General features: G+C 42.4%; 2 pseudogenes; both read left to right on the forward strand.

The window, feature by feature from the left end:
- The first annotated feature begins 1884 nt into the window (after positions 1–1884).
- Positions 1885–5547, forward strand: LOC136535105 (uncharacterized; annotated as a pseudogene).
- An 11855-nt stretch (positions 5548–17402) lies between these two features.
- Positions 17403–18713, forward strand: LOC136535106 (dehydration-responsive element-binding protein 1A-like; annotated as a pseudogene).
- The last annotated feature ends 5548 nt before the right edge of the window (positions 18714–24261 follow it).

Raw genomic sequence — 24261 nt, forward strand, 5'->3', positions numbered from 1 at the left:
CAGCGGGCACGGTGGGGAGGACTCTCTCTTCTCTCCTTCTCCTTCCGGTGCTGCTTCGCCTTGTATGCGGCGGCGCTTCGGTGGTGAAGAGTTGGGGGAAAGTGGCGGCGGGGCGGGGAAGAAGGGGGAGAGGAGAAGTAGGAGAGGGCGAGGCGGCCGCGTTTGTTCCACTTCTGGACTGGCCCGTTAACAAAGTGTGTTGATTGTTCCACTTCTGTTGCCAAAGCTTGGTTCCTTAGTGCCACCTCACCAATTCGGAGATGCAAAACTCAGCTTAAAAGCTGAAGCCACCAAACCACACTGAACTTCTCATATCAAGCGCTATTTCACGAAATTGTTACTCTTCTGGGCCAGTTGAGGCCGGTAGCTTTGCTAGGCTCCCCGTAGGGGTTGGCTTGGCGCGGCCGCTGGTCCTTGGCTGTGCCCACTAAAGTACCAACTTTTTTGTTTTCTAATCTATGCTAATTGTTCCAACTTAATTTTTTTTTAAAACATATTTCTATCGTTTTGTTTTCTAATTCTATGCTTAATCGTCCAACTTAATTTTTTTAAAAACATATTTCTATCATGTCCAGCTAGTAACTAAATATCATATTCCATTTTTTCCTAATTCTATTATAATCATTCCTACTGATTACTTTACTTTTTAAAAAAACATATTTCTATCATGTCCAACTAGTAAATAAGTATCAAACTCCTTTTTTCTAATTGTATGCTAATCATTGCAACTGATTTTTTAAAAACATATTTGTATCCTGTCCAACTAGTAACTACGAATCATATTCCATTTAATGTCATATCGTTTTGCTTGTCTTCCTATGTCAGTGATGTCGTACCGAGCGTGCCACGTCGCCTAGATATGTGATATGCTCGTTTTGAGTGTTGTCTTATGCCATTGAGTGCCTACCTCATCGTGTCCACGAGTGCCACATCTTTGACTATGTTAGGTAGATGTTGTGTCATATGTAACTAGGATTGCCACGTCGAACAACAACTTGATATGTAGTCTCATCCTCTCAAGTGTCATGTCATATGCTACCAAGTGCGATGTCGTATGTCACCGAGTGCCTCAACATGATCATAGGGGCATGTCATTGCCTATGTCTCATCCATTGAGTGGCACGTCATTGCCTACTTCTAGTGGGTACTACTACTTCTGCAGTGGTGTTGGTACCCATGGTGAAACCTTATAGGGGGTGTAAAGCAGGCTTGGAGGACTTTGTAATGGGCTTGTAGTGTGACCCCGCGAAGCACCTAGGTATCGTCGGTTCCTCCCCCCATACCTGCCTATTCGTTTCCCCTCCCCAAAATTAGATCGTGATCCATCCAGGATCCCCCGACGCCGCCTCCATGAGGACTTTGTAATGGATCACTGTTTAAGAAAAAGAAAAAATGGGTTAACAGAGTTTTGATCTTGCCATATGTTTTGTCACAAATTTATAATTTTCTTTTTACTTATAACATAAGTATAAACATTGTTTCCGGTGTAGAAATAAAACACCTATAGTCTAGACAAAAAGCTTGTTGAGTTGCTTAGTGGCTTCTTACAAAATGCTATGATTATATTTGTTTTTCTTTCAAAATCAAAGAGACATTCTTGTCTGGTTGTATTTGTTTCTGATAAGTTTGCATAACTAGAAAAGAGCAAGTAAATTTAGCATTAAATAAAAAGAACAACTGGCATAATCATATAACACCAAACGTCATTTTTTTTCAATTTCTTGTGTGTGAGCGTGCCTCCTTTGTTTGGCATACCAAAAAATTCGCTCCTCTCCCGCCTGTATCTCCTCATCGCGCCGAGGACGAAAATCTCCACAAAAATCTTCAACTGCCGCGCCTAAAAACTTTTCGCACCCGCCCAATCTCCCTGAGCCAAATCCGCCGATGGTGGCCTATTGCCGCCACTCTGGCCTCTACGACTCCCCTCCCCCACGCCTCCTGCTGCGGCCCCTCTGCGACGCCTCCCATCGAAGTAAGACCCTTCCCCATTGACATACCCTCCTCCCTTCCCCCGTCTCCCATCTGCCTTCCTCAGATCCCCTCCCCTTCACGTCGGACCCCTCCCTCTCCCATTGGCCCGGTCTACAGAGTGAGAAATCAACCGCGCGTATCCCTCCCCCTCCCCTAATTAGATCGCGATCCGTCTCCCAGGACCGCGTGAGGGCCATGACGCCGCCGCCTTCGCCACCTTGGTCCAGGACGCCCCCATCATCGCCTCCGTTGAGGACGCCACTGGCAACGCCTTCAGGCAGGACGGCGCTTCGTTCATAGGCATCAGCGCCAGCATAGACTCCACCGCCTTGGGTACCCATCGCCATCGATATACTGAGGCCACCCTTGAAGTAGAAGATGATCTTGGGTTCTCTTCTCCATATGTCCCCCGGGTACAATGATTAATTAATCTAGGTTTTTTGATTCATATTTAATCTCGCATCACAGCAAATTCTACAGATTGTGAGGGGTTTAGGGTTTTCAAGCATTTGTTGCTTGCATATTTTGGTCATGATAAAAAAAGATGTTTAAGAAAAGGCAATTACTTGCTCGGTATTTGTTTTGCTTGTCTGAAATTACAGAAAGTAAACATGTATGTTTCGATTTAGGAATACAAAGTCTGAGATCGTTTTCTATGCTTAAATATCAATGTTTAACTACACAAAAATGTATGGATGTAGTTAACCTTTTTCTGCATCAGGCATTGAATTTCTCATGTTGCATGTGCCTACTCTATAATGGGATTACAGAAACCATCTAAAAATAGAATCCTGAATTCAATGATATTTAGTTCCATTACTTATATATATGTAATACTTTACCTTTTTTTTATTCTTGTTTATTTATCAACCATTGTCCTATTTATGCAGTGGCACGGGTGAAATGTGGACTCTTATGTTCATTGCAAGAATGGACTTCCAGATCAGGATTATGTAATGTTCAAATTGGAAAGGCCTCATATAAAATTGTCAACCTTGACATCTCTTAAGGACCAGCTTGGGTATAATGCCTGGGACTTCTTGTACTACAAGAAGCGTTGTGGAAGAGATGTTGCAAGTCTTCAGCCCCTCGATTTTATCAGACATGCAGAGATTATGCTACAAGACAATGAGAGTGAGAAGGAAATCAGATTAGTACTCTCAAAGGAACAAGAGACAGCACAACAAGTCAGCATAACACCCCTCAAGTGACCAAGGCAGCAGCTGGAAGAAGATGAGCATCTGTTTATGGATGATCCTTTTGATGCATACAAGGACTGGCTAAAGAAGCTACGACCGGAAACAATCCAATAGTATATCATCTATGTTTTTGCATATGTTTTCGTATTAAGCAAAATCTTAGCACCTTATATTAAACTACACCTCATCTACATTTTTTGGTGACTAACAGATTTAAGGATGACACTAGGCAAACAAGCAGTCAACACGTACAAGGAATTTTAAGGATGAAAGGGGACATTTCCAGAAATTAGTAATTTATTTTCCTTCTTCAACCAATGTTGTTTAGTACTAATTTTTTTAAAACTGAACCTTTAACCTTGTGTGCAGTGGCATTTGTCGAACAACGTGACACCAATGCAATCGTAGACGAAGACGACGAAAGCAATGGAAGCAATGCGACACCACCCTCAAATAGGCCAAGCCATGCAAGGAAGGCAAGAGACGGAGGGAAACGGTTTGTGATAATGCATGTACTTTAATATTGGGTTCACATATCTTAATTGTGAACTACTACAGCTCAAGATTGTTATTGTCTTTTTTGCAAGGACATGGCTCCAATGAACGCAAGAAAAGAGGCCGTGGCACTGTTAAAGGATTAACAGTAGGCAACAAGAGAGTTAAGGAACGCATTCACACATCACTCCCAATCGAATTTTCAGATAGCCATGGAGGACCCCATTGGACCGAATACCCGTGCATTTGTCGATGAGGTCGTTTTATTTACAAGGCAATGGGCCCCACTAATTGGAGTAAACAGTTGGAAGGATATAAAGGAAGAAGTCAAACTAGAAATTGCAGAAAGAGATACTGGTATGATGTGTACTATTTTTTATTAAGGAACATTGCTGTTGCTCGTTTTACTGTCCAAAAAAGTGAGTACATTACTAAGCAAATTTGCTAATAGAGAACATGTAGCTAAAAATCAGTTAGAAAATGTCATACGCCCTCAGCCCTCAGTTAGAGAAGAGGTTCTGGAAAATCTTTGGATTCACATGCCTCTCCTCTAGTTAATTTAGATGCCAAATCAGCTTAATACTCCAGAAAACAGTAAACATGCATGTCTTAAAACATCTATTTTTTAGTATGGACCAGACATTAAAATTGGATTCCAGAAGGAATCAACTTAATACTCCATTTGACAATATTTGTCCACACCGCCTAATATTTGTCCACACTCTTGATTAGGTCTAGTGAACACAGTTCTCAATATACAAAAATATAGTCGACACAGTTCTCAATACACAAAAATATGCATGTTGGAGACTAAATGCTACAGATTTTGCCAAGCTGCAAAACACAAGTTTTCATTGCTTTTTAATTGTAAACAGCTTAGGTGGAACTTCATCAACATTGATGATGTGGATAAAAGAAAAGAGAAAATATGGAAAATTGCCAGGAGCGGTACAGAGGATGGCGATCTGATGTGAGTGCCACATACAAGGCTTATAATAGTTATGGTGAGAGGATACGAAATAAACTCGAAGAAATACACCTTTTTGAGTGGCACTACTTGCAGTTGTATTTTGGATCTAATAAATTCAAGGTCAGTGCTAGTAAAATCTACTTTGTCAAACAAAATTGATGGACCAAAGTTAACATTATTACATACCACTTGTTCTCATTCTGCAGAAACTTAGCAGCCAGAACTCCTCCAACCGTCAGCAGCAAAGAACCAAGCATGTGATGGGTTCAAGAACTTCTCACAATGTAGCTTTGAGCTGGTAATCATTAGATACACTAATCTAGTCCTTCCCTTCTATGATGCAATACTTGTGTGCTGAATTTTTTGGCATCCTAGAGAGACCAAGAAACTGGTGAAGAGCCAAGCGATCTTCTTCTTTGGAGGACCACTCACACAAACATGGCGCATGGTCAATCATGTATCAGCTTCAGTATATGTAAGTAAATGTTTTCATCAACCTTTTTTATAGCTGCTGGTAGTGTCAAGCAACTCTTTACAGGTTCTGTTATTTAATTTAGGAAAATGCAACATGAAACTTGGTGAGATTGGATTAGAACCTGATAGACCGGCACTTACAACTGTTGAGGAGAACATGATTTTCCAGTCATGCTACAAAGAGAAAAACACAAAATCAAATCATCCAAATTACTTGGGCATGGATATTTGGCTACGTATCGAACTCGCAGAGAACTTATGAAAGAGAACCTTGAAGTACATGCACGTGCTCAAGCTGCAGCTAGGGAGAAGAGCATTGCTTTAGAAGCGGAGGTTGACAAGCTCAAGAACAGATTGCGCAAGAAGCTGCAGAAAGGGAAAGGGAGAAAGAAGAAAATAGGAGGAGGATGCAAGAGGACCTGGAAAATGCTAAGATAAACTTAAGAGAAGAAATGAAAGCAAGAATTCCTTAATATGCTAGCGCAGCACAAAGAAGGAGCTATGATTATGGTAATTAGAATAATTTTTTATCATTTGTACTCTTGATAATCTTATGATTGTGATGCCTAATCTTTCACCACCAATATTTGTATGTATAGAGTACCCTGCAAAACAATGCTAGTACACAGTTGCACCAATCATACAAGAGGAAGATGAGACCGGTGGACATGAAAAATGAAAATGAAGATGGGTTTACAGGAGGTAATGACATTATTTCACTATGTTCCATGTACCATCAACTGTAGCTAAAATAGATCAAACAAACTTGATGTTGTAGACTCAGCCTAGAAGCGTTGTCACCGTACAAAAAGGTGCACCAGCACCTACACGCTCCACTAGAAAGTACTGCACCTCCCAGCAGAGCTCTTTTCAACGAAACACTACAAATGTGACTACATCGAAGACATATATCACTTCACAACAGCTGATGAATAGGACAAGAAATAATCCCAAAAGGAGGAAGGTAACAACCAGCTAATTGGAATCTAAATTCTTGCATGATTTAATGAAATTTTATCAAATGTGACCTTCCTTGTTGAACTAGGAATGTAGAAAATACATTGAACATGCGTGCTGAAAACTGCAGCTTGTGCAAGTTTGATTGGGTGAGTTGTTCTGAGTAGTAATCTACCTTTTCTGTGATACTTGATAATATAAAAGTTGTAGAGGGTTTAGAGATGTTTTGTCGTTGTGAAAGGTCATGATTTTAGACCTAGAGAATTAGAGTTATGAATTTTGAAAGTAGCCGGTCAGGTTTTGACCTTGGTCTGGACAGCAGTGGGTGTTTGTGTTTTTTGACCATGATAACAGCAGAAAGGTGCATGTCCAGCCCAGCCAAACCCAACCCATCTCGTGCCTACATCATGATATGATCTTGTTTCAATGCAATGTTTCTCTCCTGCCTTTTTACACAATTGTTTTCTCGTGATCGATATGTTCCTTGTGCTTCATTGTGATTTAGATTTGGGTGCGTTCGATAGCATCGAAATCGTTAGCTATTAATATTAAATTATTCCTACTATCTCTATCGCATCTGGTTCATATCTCGCTGTTACCCCCCTCTAGTACTGAAAGTGCCTGATTTGGTTTGTATCTGTCAGTTGACAGTGGCTGATTTATATGAAAACACAATATTTGGTGAATGATTTGATTGTATCTGTACAAATTCCAGTACTCTGTATTACTTGGGTGAATCACATGGCCAAGCACTGTGTCTGTATATATATTGTTGTAGAATATATAATACAATCACATGGCGACCTATTTTGAGCTACGTATGGCTGAATAACATATTTTGGAGAGGAGTGATGTGCTTATGTAGTATTGGATGGGAGTGTCCCCTGAATTTTGCATTATGATGAAGGAAGTATGCAAATAGACATTAGGTATAGCATTTGCTCTTGTATAAAAACAATTAATCCTGTATAAGAATAGTGTTATTTCCTATAAGAAAAAATATTGGCTATCTCTTGCCTAGATTGGAATCTTCGGTTAACAGGCTAAGCAAGGCCTCCAGAAGAATTGACTATGGCAGGAGTCCAAAGTGCTGCCAAGTAGAGAGCTCATAATAATAGAGAAAAAATGTTCCTGTATTATGATTGCCAATAGAGTATATTTTATGATGATATCAAACTTTTCTTACTACTCACTTTCTAATTTTTAAATGAAACACTTAACATGGTTTTTAAATGGAGTAATATTAACAGTGCTGCTTTTTTCTGTTTGACGTAGCTTCTTATGTGATCACACTATTAAATATGTAAGCAGGAAATGTTGAATATTCTACCAAAATACCAAACTACAAACACCTCTGTTCAGTGTTGCTTTTCCAGATTGGGTGAATAAGGTAACAACAATTCATAGGGCTTTCCATTTTTAAAATGTTTTTTTAGTATTCATGTGAATTTCCATTGTATTTTGAATAATTGTAGTCCTCTATGAGATTTCTAAAACTTGACTGGAAAACAGAACATCTTGTCAATAATGAGAAATTGAAGGATGGTGCATCTGCTATGCATCTTGCTCTTCCCTGTAATAAGGCAGCAAGGGCTCAATTTTTTTTAGATATCATCTGATCCTATAGCCAGTATGTACTAGCTGAGGTTGATGGGCTCAAATGCTAATCAACTCACCATTTGCCACTTTACTACTCCTTGATTAGGTATGCGCAAGACCAGAGACTTAATTCCTAGTGCCTAACTTCTAGTTGTTTGCCAGTGTTTTCAAGCTTAAGTGTGCTCCCTTTACTCTGTTCTCTTTTTATTATTCAATTCAGTAGCATGATGGTAGGGGAAAGGGGGTGTATGACAATGCCTTGGATAGGTAACCATGATTATTAGTGGCTAATGCCTGTTGCTAGGCTGAATTTCTCTATGCCAAGTAGCTTCTGGTAACCATGACATTAAGTTGTAGCTGTCACACTCGCACCTGCACCAATTGCTACACATCGCCGACCTCCAGCTCTCCCCTGTCTCTCTATTTGCAGTTATGAATTTGAAAGTAGCCGGTCAGGTTTTAACCTAGGTCTGGACAGCAGTGGTTGTTTGTGTTTTTTGACCATGATAACTGCAGAATCTTATTTAACAAATAACTAGAAAGATGTAGAGAATTTCATGGGCTTTCCATATTGTTAAAGAATATAATTTTTCGTTGTCTACAACTCAAGTTATGATTTTTCTAATCAACTAAACTGTTGCTGCCTTAAAAATTCAGAGAAGGCAGCTGCTACTGTAAACATATGCAACGCCTTCAGGCAGGATTGTAGTAGAACTTCAACTATGCAAAAGCTTGGTTTGATGGCTTTTGTATATGAAATTAGAAATTAGAACCATTTTATATCTTCATCTCTTTACATTTGTGCAAAATTTAGTAAACTTAATATTGTTCTAATATCCCAATTCATATTCTTTTGGCAGTAGGTGGACAAGGTTTCATTGGAAGGCTCATAATCAAGCGAGGACATAGACGAGGCGATGACATGTTGGGCTGCTAGGAATTTCTCAAGTGCTGCATAGATGTTAGGAAGTATGCCAATAAGTACCCTCTCATGCAGAGGCTGGGGGTGGTTGTCCGACTATTCATGAAGCAAGCATGGCTAATAGCCAGTACTCGTTATTCATCAGTTCAAAATGAACTTTGATTGTTCTCTAATTAGTAGTTGCAACTCAATACATGTTGGTCCTCTACTTTATTGGATACATAGATATATCAAACAGCTCAAATTGCAATGTTTGAACTTATTTAATTAGATGAAGCACAATTTTTTGTTACTCAGATATAGAAACATTCTCGATTTAAAATGTCAGAACTGACTACTCAAATGCTTGTCCTTTTGTGCTTGTACAGATAGATGCTCTATGCTACCTCCTGTACAGATAGATGCTCTATGCTACCTCCCCTACTTGTATTTGTTTTCACCACAGTCGCTTCTTTCGGACACACCAGGCATAAAGGAAACTTGTAGCGGTCTACAATAGCAAACTTTGAGGAGCTGAAAAAGGTAAAAGAAAATTCTTGTTGATCTTTCTGCCCGCATGCATTCGACCTTTTTATACCTTTTCCAATGTGTGTGTGTATATATATATTCTGTCACATAATCCTTTGCAAGAACTGAAATGGATTGGCGTGCCATCAACATAATATGTTTAGTTACAAATTCATGGGTTGGATTGGTTCATAGCAGCTGATGAATAAAACAAGAAATTAGAAAAAGAAGATGGTAATAACTACAATATGTTATCAGACAACCTTGTGCACAGTTCTTATAATGTCAAAATGTCTTTTTGTGCTGTATTTCATCATTAATGATTTGTATGCGGCTCCCAGCAGGAGGTGCTGTTCATTGAGTACTTGCTGTAGTACTAGGCTTTGTAATTTTTAGTTCTACTTTTGCTTAATTAAATTGACAACACTCATTCCATTTTGCTTAATTCTACTTTTGCTTAATTACAACCATATTCTATCCAAATCTTCATCTCTTTACATTTGTGCAAAAATTAGTAAACTTAATATTGTTCTAATATCCCAATCATATTCTTTTGGTAGTAGTGTGGACAGGTTTCGGTGGGAGGCTCATAATCAAGCGAGGACATAGCCGAGGAGACAACATGTTGGGCTGCTAGGAATTTCTCAAGTGCTGCATAGATGTTAGGAAGTTTGTAAAAAGTTGTCAAATAATGAGTTAATTGTACACTCGTTTATGATTTTAGCTACTATTTCATGGGTTTGGCAACATATTGAATGATTAATTATAATTAATATATGTGGGTGCAATTGCTTTTTGATATGGTTTTATTGATTTGCCAATGATGATTTATTAAACCAAAATTAAATGTTCTAGCGTTGCCAATAAAAGCTATACCTACAAGCCGTGATGCGTGGCAATATGTTGTATGGTAACAGACTTATTTACGTTGCAAATAATACTATTGCCACGGCATGACTATTGTTGCAATAACAATTAACTTCCGCAACGAATAAAATTGCGTGGCAAAATTCTACTGTTGCAACGGCACCGAGGTCATGGCAATAATGAACGGTATATCGCAACGAATAAAATTGCATGGCAAATGATACTGTTGTAACGGCAACGCGGGCCGTGGCAATAATGAACGGTATCTCGCAACGGATAAATTTGCGCGGCAAATGATACTATTGCCACGCCAAGACAAGCGTGGCAATAATGTATACTCTCTCCGAACGATTACATTGCGTGGCAAATGATTTACTTGCCACGGCAGAACGGTCGTGGCAACAACACCTTAAGCAACAAAATTATAGCATGGCAATAAAAATCTATTGCCACGCTATCGCTCGTTGTATTTACCACCTCTCGCACTGAAGACGAACGTGGCAAGTGCTCGTATTGCCACGCCAATGAATGTTGCAATAACATCCTATTGCAATGCTTGGCAACGTTGCAAGAAAAGCTAACTCTTGCAACGCCAAACTAGCAACGGTTGTAAGTTCTTATTGCAACGTGACTTTTTGCAACCATTGCCAACAAACGCGATTTCGTGGTATGAACTACCTTTTGCAACAAAATTGGGCCTATTGCAACGTTTTCTCGTCGTTGCGCAAGGGTTAGAAGTTTGTAGTGTATGCTGTTGAGTTTCACCTGCCAGATAGGGTTGCATGCCAATTTGGAGTGAGACAACTTTGGTCTATGTCTCTGTTCTCGACTGGTGTTGACTTACATAAATAAGTGTTTTGATATTTCATATGTCTCGTGATGGTCCATTTCTATTAATATGGTGACATGTTTCTGAATTCAAGTAACGATGACATACATGTAGATTGGATCGTTAGAAGAACAAGAAGATTTTTTACTGGGAGAGGCACCACCAGTCCTTCATTGAGCAATGGGAGGAGATGCACGACAACATAGACAACAATAATGAGCCACGCACGAACCATGAGTTCAGGCGGTACCAAGCTTGGTACCAGCATGCGACACGTTGCAGGCTGAGGGTATAGTGGACAGAAGATGACTACGCCGACATCGAGTCATCCGACGATGAAGACACGACGTACGACCAATCGACTCGTGCAGAAAGGCAGGTGGAGGCAGGACCGATCTTAGACAGAGTGGTAAGTCAATTGCCTTATTTTTCTATGTTAAGTTGAACAACATTACATTAGGCATTTTTGGACCGACATTAGGAGTTATCTATTTTAGTTAGTGCCACCTTCGAGCCGTATCACCCTTATAATAGGTTAGATTCTTTTACAAAAGAAAACAAAACCTATTGCTATCCGTTTAGAAGTATCATTACTGAGAACTTTGTTGTAAGGCAATACACTCAAATGCTCAGTTGAAGAGATGGAGCGCATTCGGCCGAGAGTCAGGGACGACTACATGCTTGGCTTCCTAGATGTAAGATTAAAAATATTCTTTCAAACATATCATTAATACGTTAGATTGTTTGAGTTAACATAGTTTTGTACAACAAAGGCTATCACGTCGTCTATGCCGTGCGACTGGTCATTGTGGTTGCAGGACAGACACGATGCAAGACATGTACGTTCCTTCCGCAAGCAGAGGAGACTTGGGTTCATCTAGCCAAGATGCTATAGGGGACGGGGACGAGGACGAGGAAGATGACAATGACAACGTGGACAAGAGGCGCGAGGAGCTTGGCCCCTCTCAGCTCCATGATGCTCCCTCGACTCATCCTACACCACCTCTAAGCACTAGGTGATGCCATCCGTGTGACCCTTACACTCCAAGTACGAGCGCTCTTGGTCACAAGGGTAAGGGCAAGAGTAGAAGGCAGTGAGGGATGTGGTAGTTGTTAGTATGCACTATTATGGATTTTATATTTACTTTTCTGTAACTATTTGGGACTGTATTGACATTGTGGACTATTTGGACTGTGCATGACATATTATGTTGGTTGTGATGTTCGTTGTGGTTGCATTTTGCTCCTTGGATGATTAAATGTTTGGAATATATAATGATGTCTCTGTTTATAACTGTAGATGCTCCTAAAACAAGGGAAACTCTTGTGAATTTTTTCCATGAATCATTAATCATACTACACTGCTAAAAAGGCACAAATATAGTACACGGATTAACTATAAATTTGTTAGAACATGTATAATCCAAACGTATCGTACATACGCTTTGTAAATGAATCTAGGGTTACCAAGCAACAGTGAACGATTCTATGCTTTTCAGACAAAAAATAGACTTTTCAGATACAAGGACAGTAGCGATTTATCACATCACTGACATAGTACTGGCATGCAAAGAAGCACAACTCCACTCTATCTCCACCATCCATCTTATGACTATTTGATCCAAGGGCTGAGGTAAAGAGGCACACGGATCGCTGACATGACACATTGAGAGGCCTCCATTCCTCCTCTCAACCTATAAATAACCACTCACTCCCTCTCATTCACACACAAGGAAGAAGAACACTCCTCAGTATTTTCTTTTGTTGCAGTACCAATATCTAGAGGGTCGTCTAGAGGGTGAGAAAAGGAGAAGGGAACTACCGTTAGGTGAGAGGATCCTCTTGGTCCCAATTTCTTTGAGGAAGCTCTTTATGACAGGTTTCCAGTTGAGAGTAAAAGTGATTTCACCAAAGAGGCACCGCTGAGAGGATACGATGAAAGGAAAGAAGAGTGGCCAAAATACATGCATGGTGCGAACTACCTAGTGCAGATGTTCACCGAGGAAATAGATGGAGGTCGTCGGTTCTTCAAATGCCCACGAGCATGGGTAATTGCTATTACTATTTGTTTCTTCAATATGTTTCTCTTGTATAACTTACATAACATACTTATTGTAGTCTTCCTTGGCTGAAGAAAACTGTCGGTTCAGTAGGTGGGTCGATCCTCGACCTATTTATCCGCATGCGGAGTACATCTACTATCTACAAGACCGTATCTTTGATCTAGAAAGGGAAGTTAGTAGCAATTACTAGGACGACAACAACAATGGTGCCAATTTATAGGAGACACTCTGCAATGATCCATATTGCACCTGCCCTAACCACAAGAACAAGGGGCCTCCCCCGTCACCCCCGCCACCACCACAACAACGGGAGGCTAATGGAGACGGTGCAACACAATTTGCTATGTGGCCACATTACTAGGATGACTTTATCTTTTTCACCTGCCACATCTATGTGTTTTTCACACTCTGTACCTAGGTTCGGTACATGTTCTCTCATGCCATTTTCATATGTTTCGTGTGTTGAATTATATAATGTCATACGTCGTTAGGTTTTATTTGCAACACGTGTTCACATTTTAATACGTCCGTAACATTAAGCGGAATATTGAGACCATAAATAATGAAAACAACACCATAATGAAAAAGTTCAATACTATGCCACATTAAACAACATAATAATACTAGAAGTACGTGCCTACAGTACACATAGGGGCAAATGCACTTCCAAATCCTCAGTCTGAAACATACTGAGTAAGCAACTCATCATCCGAGTACAAGTCCTCTACTACAACCCTGTTGCTGTGGCTAGGCTCACCTGTGTTGCTCTGACCTGCCTGTCGCCTGTAGTAAGCGGCCTCCGTTTCATCTACGGCCACTGTGGCCTGAGTGAAGAACGCGTCATCATCCTTCTCTGCCTATAAGCCCGCCTCTGCTAGACCGATGAGCTCGCTCAGTCTGTCAGTATCGTCCTCAGCCTCTTGTGCCTACAAGTCTACCTCTGCTAGAGCAATGAGCTCAATTAGTCTGCTAGTGTCATCCTCATCCTTGTCCCCCTCATCAGACAACACAATTGATGATTGAACGGTGCGACCAACTCGTGATCTATGCTCATCTAACTTCTTCTCCTCATACCTTGCACAAGCCAGCTCTACGGCATGTTCCTCGCTGCAACCAATCCCTTCATGTATGAAATGCAATCAGTTAGCAACGCGATTATATTATATTTAAAATCAGGCAACGAAAAAATGCTTTCAAGCACTCACTGGCACATAATGCAACAACATGCTCGTTCAAGACCTACATCTGTACTCTTGTCTCCTCCCTTGCCTCATTCCTTGCCCTCTCCTCCTCTAACGTCATCCGTCTCTCAAATCCCCATTTGTTAAGCCCAACATCGATCGGGTTACAAATACCGCGTTGTCTAGCAAACTCACGCATCTTTTCTTTGTGATGTTTAACAAATATGTTGACATAGTCAGATCCATATCCCCTCTTCCATGCAATTACTTGTCTCTTCTTCAGTTCATCCAAGAACTTAGCTTTACCATCATAACATTCCCACCTGCATTTCCTAGTGCTATGTTCAAACGAAAAATTATATCATATATGTCTTTGCAAAAGAAACAAAATACGATTTCATGTTTACCACAAAAATAACCAATCTTATCATACTCAACCATATGGCCACAATAATGGCTTATTCCAAACTCCGAAGGGACTAGGTCATAGTTGGATTTAACACCACATTCGCACATGACAGGAGGTGCTTTGTAAATTATCTTTCCTTTCTTCTTTTCCTTAACCTTTCGCGGTTCTTCCAGCCATTGGTTCTTAGGACCATACAACCAATCCTTGAAACGACACTTCGCCATTGAAAACACCTAAATAAGTAGACATTACTACATGAACACATATAGCTCAATATTTCAACACATACACTTTGCACTTACTTCATGCTTATTTGGACACACAAACTCCAACGTATTCTCTGGGTTTATCATAGCTCGATCTCTATAATCGCACAGAGGAGGTTCCTTGAGTCGTCTAACTGTGGTTAGGTGCTTCTCCTTAGCCATCATTGGCGGAGGGTTGGGGGGTGGAACCCACCGCTTGAAGTGCTCACGTGGATGTCTCCCTCTAAACCAATCGTCGAAAAGAAGGTATCTAGGATCAAACTTGTTTGCACCATCGATCCACTGAAAGAAAAAGCACCTCTCATGGTCCTACACAACAAGATTGCAACAAATATTAGTACCATACTTACACAAATAAAGAAAAAGGATAGTGAAAACAATTTTTTACATTAAAACGACTGCATGTATAGAAGCAATGTGTCGCTGTGTCCGGATGTTTTGATTGAAAAACATGGGCCGGGAAACCACAGTCACAGTTAAGGACAGGAAGGTCAGGAGGGACGGGGGCATCTTTGCTAGACGCGTCGGGGTATAATTCTCGAGGACGGACCCATTTTCACCAAAACTCCTCCCGAAATATTTCTTGCATCTAACAAAACAGATGTAATTTAACAAATATAAATCAAAACATCACAAATAAATGTCAATAAGAACCATAACTACAATACAACCAATTTCTTTCTAAGAACCGAAAGTAGTTAACATTAAACCCTAAACCTAAGGTTTCCCATTTGATGCACAACAATGAACTCATAACATAACTACATGCACCTAGGTTTGCTAGATTTTCCACGCCTTGGCATCATTCTACGGTTGTATAATACATATATTGAGGAATAGAATGAAACCCTAAGTGATGACGATTATTATGTTTAAAAATCTGACTAATATATACCGAATCGTGTGAAAAAACTAGGAGGGGAGCGATGATACCTTGCTCTCGAAGATCTACGGATCAAATCAAAGTTTCCAAGGTCCAATATGCCGATACGTGAGGTAGGGTGAAGTGGGGAGAGAAAAAACCCGAGAGGGAGGAGAAAGAAGAGGAAGAACGCTCGGGAAAGAAGGTTAGGCCACGGTTAAATGGTAGGGAGCTCGACGCCAAGATCTACGACGCCGAGCTTGGCGCCAGCCCTGCTATGTCACCTACCGAGCCCAGGAGCTCGGCGCCAGGGACACTAGCGTCGAGACGTGTTAGCTCGGTGCCAGCATCAATGGCGCCGAGCTAAGGGTCCATTTTCTAAAATCTTTCGTCCAGGGGTCTATTTATGAGAAACTTTCAAAAAGGGCTAAAACGTAAAAAAAATCGACCACTACTGTGACACAATGAAGAGAGATGAACGGACGGACACTCACGCCATCTGAGAGGGACAAGTTCGACCTGAATTAGGGGGAATATGGGACAACTCCAACCTCGGTGTCTCCGAACAAAACACCAGGATGAAGTGGGATATCTAACTAGCTAACTATTAATTGTGTCGGCGAGAAAACACAAGTTAAAAAGTACTCCCTCCATTCCAAATTATAAGATGTTTTGATATTTTTAGATACATAGATTTTGTTATGCTTCTATATATACACTTATGTCTAGATACACGATAAAATCAATGCATTAAAAAAGCCAAAACGTCTTATGTCTAGATACACGATAATATCAATTTGGCTTATGCTGATGCTTATACTGATTTGTTGTGAGAGAAAAATAATGTTCGTTCGCTGAAAAGTACTGCCAAAGTAGTTAAAGCGAATAGGGCCCAATTGAGGAAGTAATATTTAGTTGTGTGGTAGGTAGGACAATAGCTGACCGATTAGTTAAGGATCTTAAGTAGCCTCAGTTAACTACTACTGGTAATAACTATTAGCTGCATGGATCCAAGAAAACCATTAATTTATACTCTATCAATTCCACAATAAGCAATTATAAAATTAAAATTTTATCCCACAATAAATGTAATTTTACCTCTTGGCGCAATTGATAACAGTAAGTTTAGCTATATTTTAGTTTCCAAAGCACAATCATAACCATCTTTCCATGAGGGCACATGTGTCATTCCCATAACATAAATTTCTTTAAAAAAGAGATTTTTACACTTATTTTCTGCTTAATAAAATACACGTGAAGTCATGTTCTTGAAAAAAAAATACACTTATTTTTTGAACAGAGTGAACAGTGGCATCGTGTCCTGAAAACCAAAAAGGTAGTGCGGTTGCACGGAGATGCTGAATGCGATTATCACCAACTCACCATAATCACAATTCCCATTTGCAAGAAACACAGGGTGTGTTTGATTCGTTCCTAGATAAGTTTGGCTAGCAAAACTAAGACAGACTAGCCTGGATTATTTACATATTTACCATCATTTACAATTCCACAAGGAAGCCTGCTTAGTAGGCCAAACAGGGAACCAAACAAGCCCGCAAGCCGAGCTAGGGGCTAAGCCAGGGAACAAACACACCATAGATACTCTCCCCTTCCCTAAGTGGAGATTGAAAGCTCATCAGCATGTTCGCTTATTCATATACGATCATATATTATAAATTAGAATAATATTTTTTCTCACATCAAATCAGTCAATAGTAAATAATCCATGATGGTAGGCTGCATGTAATTTGATTTGAGGCCCGTCAATTTGACGTGCTGACCACTGAGGCACTGACCATGGATAACACCCTGAATCACACAAGACGAGTTCCTATTACCAATGCTGCAGGCTAGCTAACCAAAACTGACACTTCACAAGAATCAAAGGCCGCGAAGGCACATGTCGTAGGTAATGTTTGTGGAAACCAGAGAGAGACCGGCAACGGAAAGCAAAAGGCAGTATCATGGTCGCAAGTTGCAGGCCACTCTCGAAGACACCCTGTTGCCTGGTTGCAAGTTGCGGCGGCCTTAGCCAGATGCATTCCCCTTTTGCTTTCTTTCTTCGGCTGTGAGAACTGGGCTGTGCCTGTGCCTCCAATCCATTCCGGCGCTTTCTACTTCTGCTTCAGCCGCCACCTATAAATATGCGCCCGCAAATCCCACCATTCGGCATTCGCATCGCAAAAACCACCAAGACAAATTTCAAGCAGGAGCAACGCAGATCAGCACCTTGAAGCGAAGGAAAATAGAGGTAGCTAAGATGTGCCCAATCAAGAAGGAGATGAGCGCCGAGTCTGGCTCACCGTGCAGCTCGCCGTCGGCCTCCACCGCGCTGGAGCAGGAGCACCACCAGACAGTGTGGACGTCGCCGCCGAAGCGCCCCACGGGGCGCACCAAGTTCCGGGAGACGCGGCACCCGGTGTTCCGCGGCGTCCGGCGCCGGGGCAACGCCGGGCGGTGGGTCTGCGAGGTGCGCGTGCCGGGGCGGCGCGGCTGCAGGCTCTGGCTCGGCACCTTCGACACCGCGGACGCCGCGGCCCGCGCGCACGACGCCGCCATGCTCGCCATCGCCGGCGGCGCGTGCTGCCTCAACTTCGCGGACTCGGCGTGGCTGCTCGCCGTTCCAGCGGCCTCCTCGTACGCCAGCCTCGCCGACGTCCGCCGCGCCGTGGCTGAGGCCGTGGAGAGCTTCCAGCGCCGCGAAGCTGCGGCCGCGGAGGAGGAGGCGCGCGTCGGCCGCGTCGTCGACGTCGTCCTCCCCGGCCAGCGACGACGGCGGCGGCGAGGAGTCCTCTTCGGCCGCCGAGGACTCCCCACCGTTCGAACTGGACGTGTTCAATGACATGAACTGGGACTTGTACTATGCGAGCTTGGCGCAGGCGATGCTCGTGGAGCCACCGCCCACAGTCACCACCGCGTTCTGCGACGACGGCGTCGCCGAAGCGCCACTCTGGAGCTACTAGCTAGGACTAAGGCCGCTGTACTTCAGTTTTTACCCTTTTCTTTCTCTTCGCGTCCAATGCCAACAATTTGGTATTGTAAAGATTACTGCTACTAGTAATGAGACAGAGCAGATTGGGAAAAACAGAGCATGGCCCTAATGGTGGCAAAAAAGTATTCGCATTTCGAGCTTGTTATAATAGTGGTTGACCCTGAACTTGTCTACGAGTGCGACTCACATAAAGTCTCAACTTTTGAATCGCCAATTTGGAGCTAATATAAGTTATAATAGTGGTTGACCTTGAAGCTGCCAATGTAACCGCTAACGGCATGGAGAACAATCCAACAATTCGTCCCTGGTTCGTTTGGCTGTGGCGTAAATTTCCAGTCGTAATAGTATTTTTCTCTCACACAAATCAATCAATAATTCTTCTTCATAAACAAGCAACGATACGAACCAACCAACCGAACAGGCTGCAAGTGGGCACCATTGGCATCTCACACGAGATAGTCAGCGCGCTCAGTGTCGTGTATTTGATGAGTAGTAGTACTCCGTACTTGTAGAATTGCGAGGCTCCGTTTGGTCAAAGCCTCCAAAGCATGCGTGCGTTTTTCTAAGGCCACAACCCACAAGCGAGGGTAAGTGAGAATCCGTCTACCTGTTCAACTTGTACAGGAGGCACCTTAGCTTTGCGTGCCCATGACTCTTCGACGCTTGACAATTAATCTTAACGTATCAGCATGTTTGACTGGGGCTAAAACGATCGTAGATTATTACTATCGGTTGATTTGATGTGAGAGAAAAATACTGTTCTGACAGAAAATTTATAATTATTTACGGCCAAACGAACATGCCTGTATGTCAGCAGTGATGCGGCGTAGAAACGGCAACGGCACGTTAACTGTTGATGGAGTATGCTTGACGACTGTAGCACTCAACGCACGCGATATATAAGGGCTTGTTTGGCACGGCTCCTCCCGAGGGGCTCCTCCGGAGGAGCCGGAGCCGTTTTGGAGGAGCCACAAATTGTGGCTTCTCCAAAACGGCTCCGGCTCCTCTATTTTTTACTGAAAAACGGCTCCTCCAAAAAAACGTTTGGCAGGGCTCCTCTGGAGGAGCCGGAGCTGAAGCCAGAGAGGAGCCCTGCCAAACAAGCCCTAAGTAGTACTAGACATTTCAGTTGATGATGGTTCACCAATCTGGAGGTAAGCTCTTCAGTACTCTACTGCCTTTTCTCGGGTGGGAAAAAACAGAGAAAAACTTCCCCAGAGTTCTGATAGAAAGTGGGGTTGGTACTCGCGTGGTACGTACTCCCTCGGTCAAGGAAACAATGCAATTTTGAGGGCAAATAGTTTAAATTTTGATTAAATTTATATAAAAAACTACTATCATTCTTGATATAAAATAAATATTGTTAGATTAGTTATAGAATAGTACCTCTGTCTTTGAAAGAATGTAAATCTCACTTTTCGAAGTAAGATTAGCTTATGTGTCAAATTACGCATTTACCCTTACTCTATCATTCTACAAACTAAAAAACAATGGTTACATCCTGGAATGTTCTTTTCACGAATGAATAGAATATGATAGTTTTAGACATGCAGTGGTATTTTTAATAGGTGGGTCCTATTGAAAAAATTAATTTCAAGTCTACATTTATATTCTTTTTTAGACAAGATTTGAAACCCAGGATTATATTTTTTTGGGACGGAGGGAGTATATTTTCATAATAAATTTTGTTTGGGGACATAAGTGTTAATATTATTTACTATAAACTCGGTCAAAATTAAGTTACTTTAACTGACATGGATTCTATAATTATGCAGCCTGTTCGTTTGGCTATGGCTTATCGTAAATGATCATAAATTTTAGTCGGAATAGTATTTTTCTCTCACATAAATCAGTCAGCAATATTTTTTCATGAATCAGTAATAATATAAACCAGCCAACCGAATATGCTATGTTCTTTTACGAACGGAGGGAGTACTGCATCGGTTTCCTGCAATGGCTGCTTGTTCATTGTTTGTTTGTGCAGCTGGTGTCCAGTCCAGTGACACCACTAAGTACAGTAGGCGCGATTGGCAGTATAGCAATCAGAAAGCCACCGTTACAGCTGTAACATCTTTCTGATCACAGCTTTGCTTTGCGCAGGTACACACTGAGCCCGTTCGCTGATCGGTTTCTAAGTTGATAAGCTCGACTGATACTAATTTGCTGTAAGAGAAAAACACGGTTGACCAACAAGCTAACATGCCGACTAAAATAAGGGTAACTGGAGCTCGGGAGGTGCCCATAATAATATTGTAGCCAACAGTATTGGAGGTCCCATACGTGTAATAAAACATTTTGCATCTGTGTATCAAGTATCATAGGTCCCGTTCGCTTCGCTGAAAAATAAGCCGAAACATTGTTCCAGCTGATTTGTTGTGAGAGAAAAATATTGTTCCGGCTAAAAAAAACAAGCTAAAAAAGACGAATTATAAGAGAAACGGACATGACCATAGTCTACCAGTCTGTTCGGTTGGCTGGTTCGTATCGTTGCTGGTTCGTAAAAAAGTACTGCTGGCTGATTTGTGTGAGAAAAAAATATTGTTCCAGCTTTCGATCATTTACGACAAGCCACAGCGCGGCGCGTGAGAGACATCATCGCCTTCTCACGCGCCCGCGCACCGTACGACGCGAGCCATTAAACGACGTGACTTTTTCGCCGCGACGGCGACGGCGACGGATGGGCGGGTGGGGATCCGTGGATGGGGCGAGCCACGAGCTACTGAGGCCTTGTTTAGTTTCTAGCTTTAAAATTTACTCTTTATCATATCACATGGTTGGACATATACATTGAGTATTAAATATAGATTAAAAAATAATTAATTGCATAGATTACGACTAATTTAAGGGACGAATTTTTTAAATCTAATTAATCCATGATTTGACAATGTTATGCTACACTAAATATATGCTAATAATAGATTAATTAAGTTTAATAAATTTATCTCATGGATTAATAAATATTTCTATAATTTATTTTATTATTACTGTGACACTCCACATGACATCTGTATTTAAACACCAGCCGAGCGCGACGGCGCGCCGGGAAGGGGGAAGCACCTCCCACGACTCGGGCGGGGCAGGGCGATTGATTGAGGAGTCCGACGCCCAAAAGGTCGTGTTTTGTCCGGTTGCCCGCAAGTGGGGGTGTGTGAGAGCGACGGGGAGCCGCAAGTGGGATTCGGGATCGCCGGATCACGGTCGGTGCGACGCATTCGCCGCACGCGCATCAGGTGCGGTAGCTTCCTGCTGCGATCCCGCTGCTGCTCTGCTGCCCGCCGCTTCTGTGCGATACCGGGGCTGGATTGGAATGGCGACCGGTCCTAGTTTTGCGGCTCAGTGACGTCGCCATCGGCTGGACCTGAACGGGTCCCGAGACGTCCACTGGACTTTACCGATGCTTGCTGTCATCCAAGACTCCTCTTTGGTGACTTGATCAACTAGCCAAGTAAGGAGTAAGGTGATTCTTGTTAAGAATTCCTCCGTTAAAAGATTGATTGACGCCCGTATATGTCTTAGAGGCTATTTTTCCCGTTCCAAATTACAAGTTGTTTTAATTTTTTTTAAGTACATCTGTATAGTGGACTATATGACTAGCTAGAATGCCAAATGAAGAGATGACTTCCCTCACGTACTTATCTTTTGTGTGATCTTCTATATTGTTCTTAATGAGGATTACACAAGGGTTCTGATGAGTATTAGACAAGGGAGACAGGATTATCTACAACTTCTACATGTCTCTTTCTTGAGATAAGAAATGGTAAAATGGTGCAAAGGTCAATTCTCAACCCGTTACCTTTTCCAAACGGCATTCACATGACTCGGAAGTCTGAACCCACGCCTTTGGTCGCCTTTGGTCACACCTCATCTTTTAGCGACAAGACTACCTTTTACATCGCCGTCACCGTAAACTAGCAGCCCGATCAGCTGGGCTTATTGCCTCGTAAATGATCGTAAATTTCCAGCCGGAACAGTATTTTTCTCTCACACCAAACCAGCCAGCAGTACTTCTTCACGATCCAGCAACGAACAAGCCCAGCCAATCGGACAGGCTGTAGCACATCAACACCCACGTATCCCTATTATGACCTGAATCTTATATTACATAAGTATTACATAAATATGTATGGTCAATGCATACAACCAATCAAAATTGATTGATCAGCGTAGATACATGTCTAGCCTATATGATGGCCCCGTTCGGCTTACCTTAAATTCGGCTTGTTCGGCTTCTTTTCTCATCCAGAATAGTATTTTTCTCTCACAACATTTCAGTCAGAACAGTGTTTTCAGTCACTTTCAACCAAGTTTCAGCAAGCCGAATGGGGCTATTATATTGGAGTGGGGGTTTCTAAAAAAAAGTTATTGGAGGGGGCATATGGCATCCATCAAATGATTAACAGCTTCTTCGTGTGCTCAACTTTCTTGATTCTTCCACATATTATCCATTTCCCTCAATAATTACTTTCTAACATCTTCTTATCAGTAACACTTCATTCACACCAGCAAGGGTAACTACTCTTTATTAGTAAGTTAAAATTATGACGACATCATAGTGGTTCACTTACATTTGTTTTAGAAATGAGGTGGGATGCTATGGTTCTGTCCTAATTTTCAAGGACAGGATGACCCTATCTCAATGCTTGATTGATGGAATAGGATCATCCTGGTTTTATATTTGATAGGATGGATATAGAGGGAAAAGATGAATCGAGTGTTTGGAACTTTGGATTCGTTAGTTGTCATCAACGTAGGCCTTGTATGTAAACCTATTCTAGGGCGTGTTTGGTTCCGAGCCGCACGGCGCCATGCTTGAACTGTGGCAGCCCACACATTTGTGGCGGCAAAATCCCGCACCACAACTGTGGCAGAATCTACAGAGTGAAAAAGTTGTGGCCGCCAAAGGTGAAGTATAGACCAAACCGCAGCAGTAAAAGTTGTCGCAGACTTTGGCGCGGCTGTGGCGCGCTGTGGCCGTGAACCAAACACTCACTTAAACTTATTTTTCCTTTGTTAGAACGTACGCAACATCACAGCTTCTCCCCGCCGACTGGACACTTGATCAAGTGCACAGTTGGGTGCCATCTACTTGCCCGCTTACACTGCTCAGCTACCCGCCTCAGGCCACCACAAGTGCGTATGCCTGGAGCTCGTGAGTCCTGCCACACGCTGCTGCCTTGCACCTGCCTAGCGCCCAAGCGTCCGCCCATCGCCCTGACCTTAACCTAGACTCCACGTGACGTGGTTGTGGCCGCCCACGCCCTCGCTTGCCGGTGCACCCTTGACCCCAGCACCCGTCTCCACCTAACACATCCGCAACCACACCACTGCTGCCAAATTTTTTACATTTTAGCCCTTTTTTGAAAGTTTATCATAAATAGATCTCTGGAGGAAAGATTTTAGAAAATGGACCCTTAGCTCGGCGCAACGTCTCGGCGCTAGCGTCCCTGGCGCCGAGCTCCTGGGCTGGGTAGGTGACATGGCAGCAGGGAGCTCGATGCCAGAGATCTTGACACCGAGCTCAGCGCCAAAGTGGCTGGTGCCGAGCCTTCATTACCTATGGGCCCCGCGCCTCTCTCCTCTCTCTCTCTCCCTCTCTCGCCATAGCAGAGCAGAGTCGAGCTTTGCCGCCGCAGCCACCGCTGACCCCGCCACCTGCAGCGGCCAACCATGCCACCGGCCTGGATCGTCAGCCTGACCC

This window comes from Miscanthus floridulus, unplaced genomic scaffold (assembly GCF_019320115.1).
Source record: "Miscanthus floridulus cultivar M001 unplaced genomic scaffold, ASM1932011v1 os_2536, whole genome shotgun sequence".
In the NCBI taxonomy this organism is placed as follows: Eukaryota; Viridiplantae; Streptophyta; class Magnoliopsida; order Poales; family Poaceae; genus Miscanthus; species Miscanthus floridulus.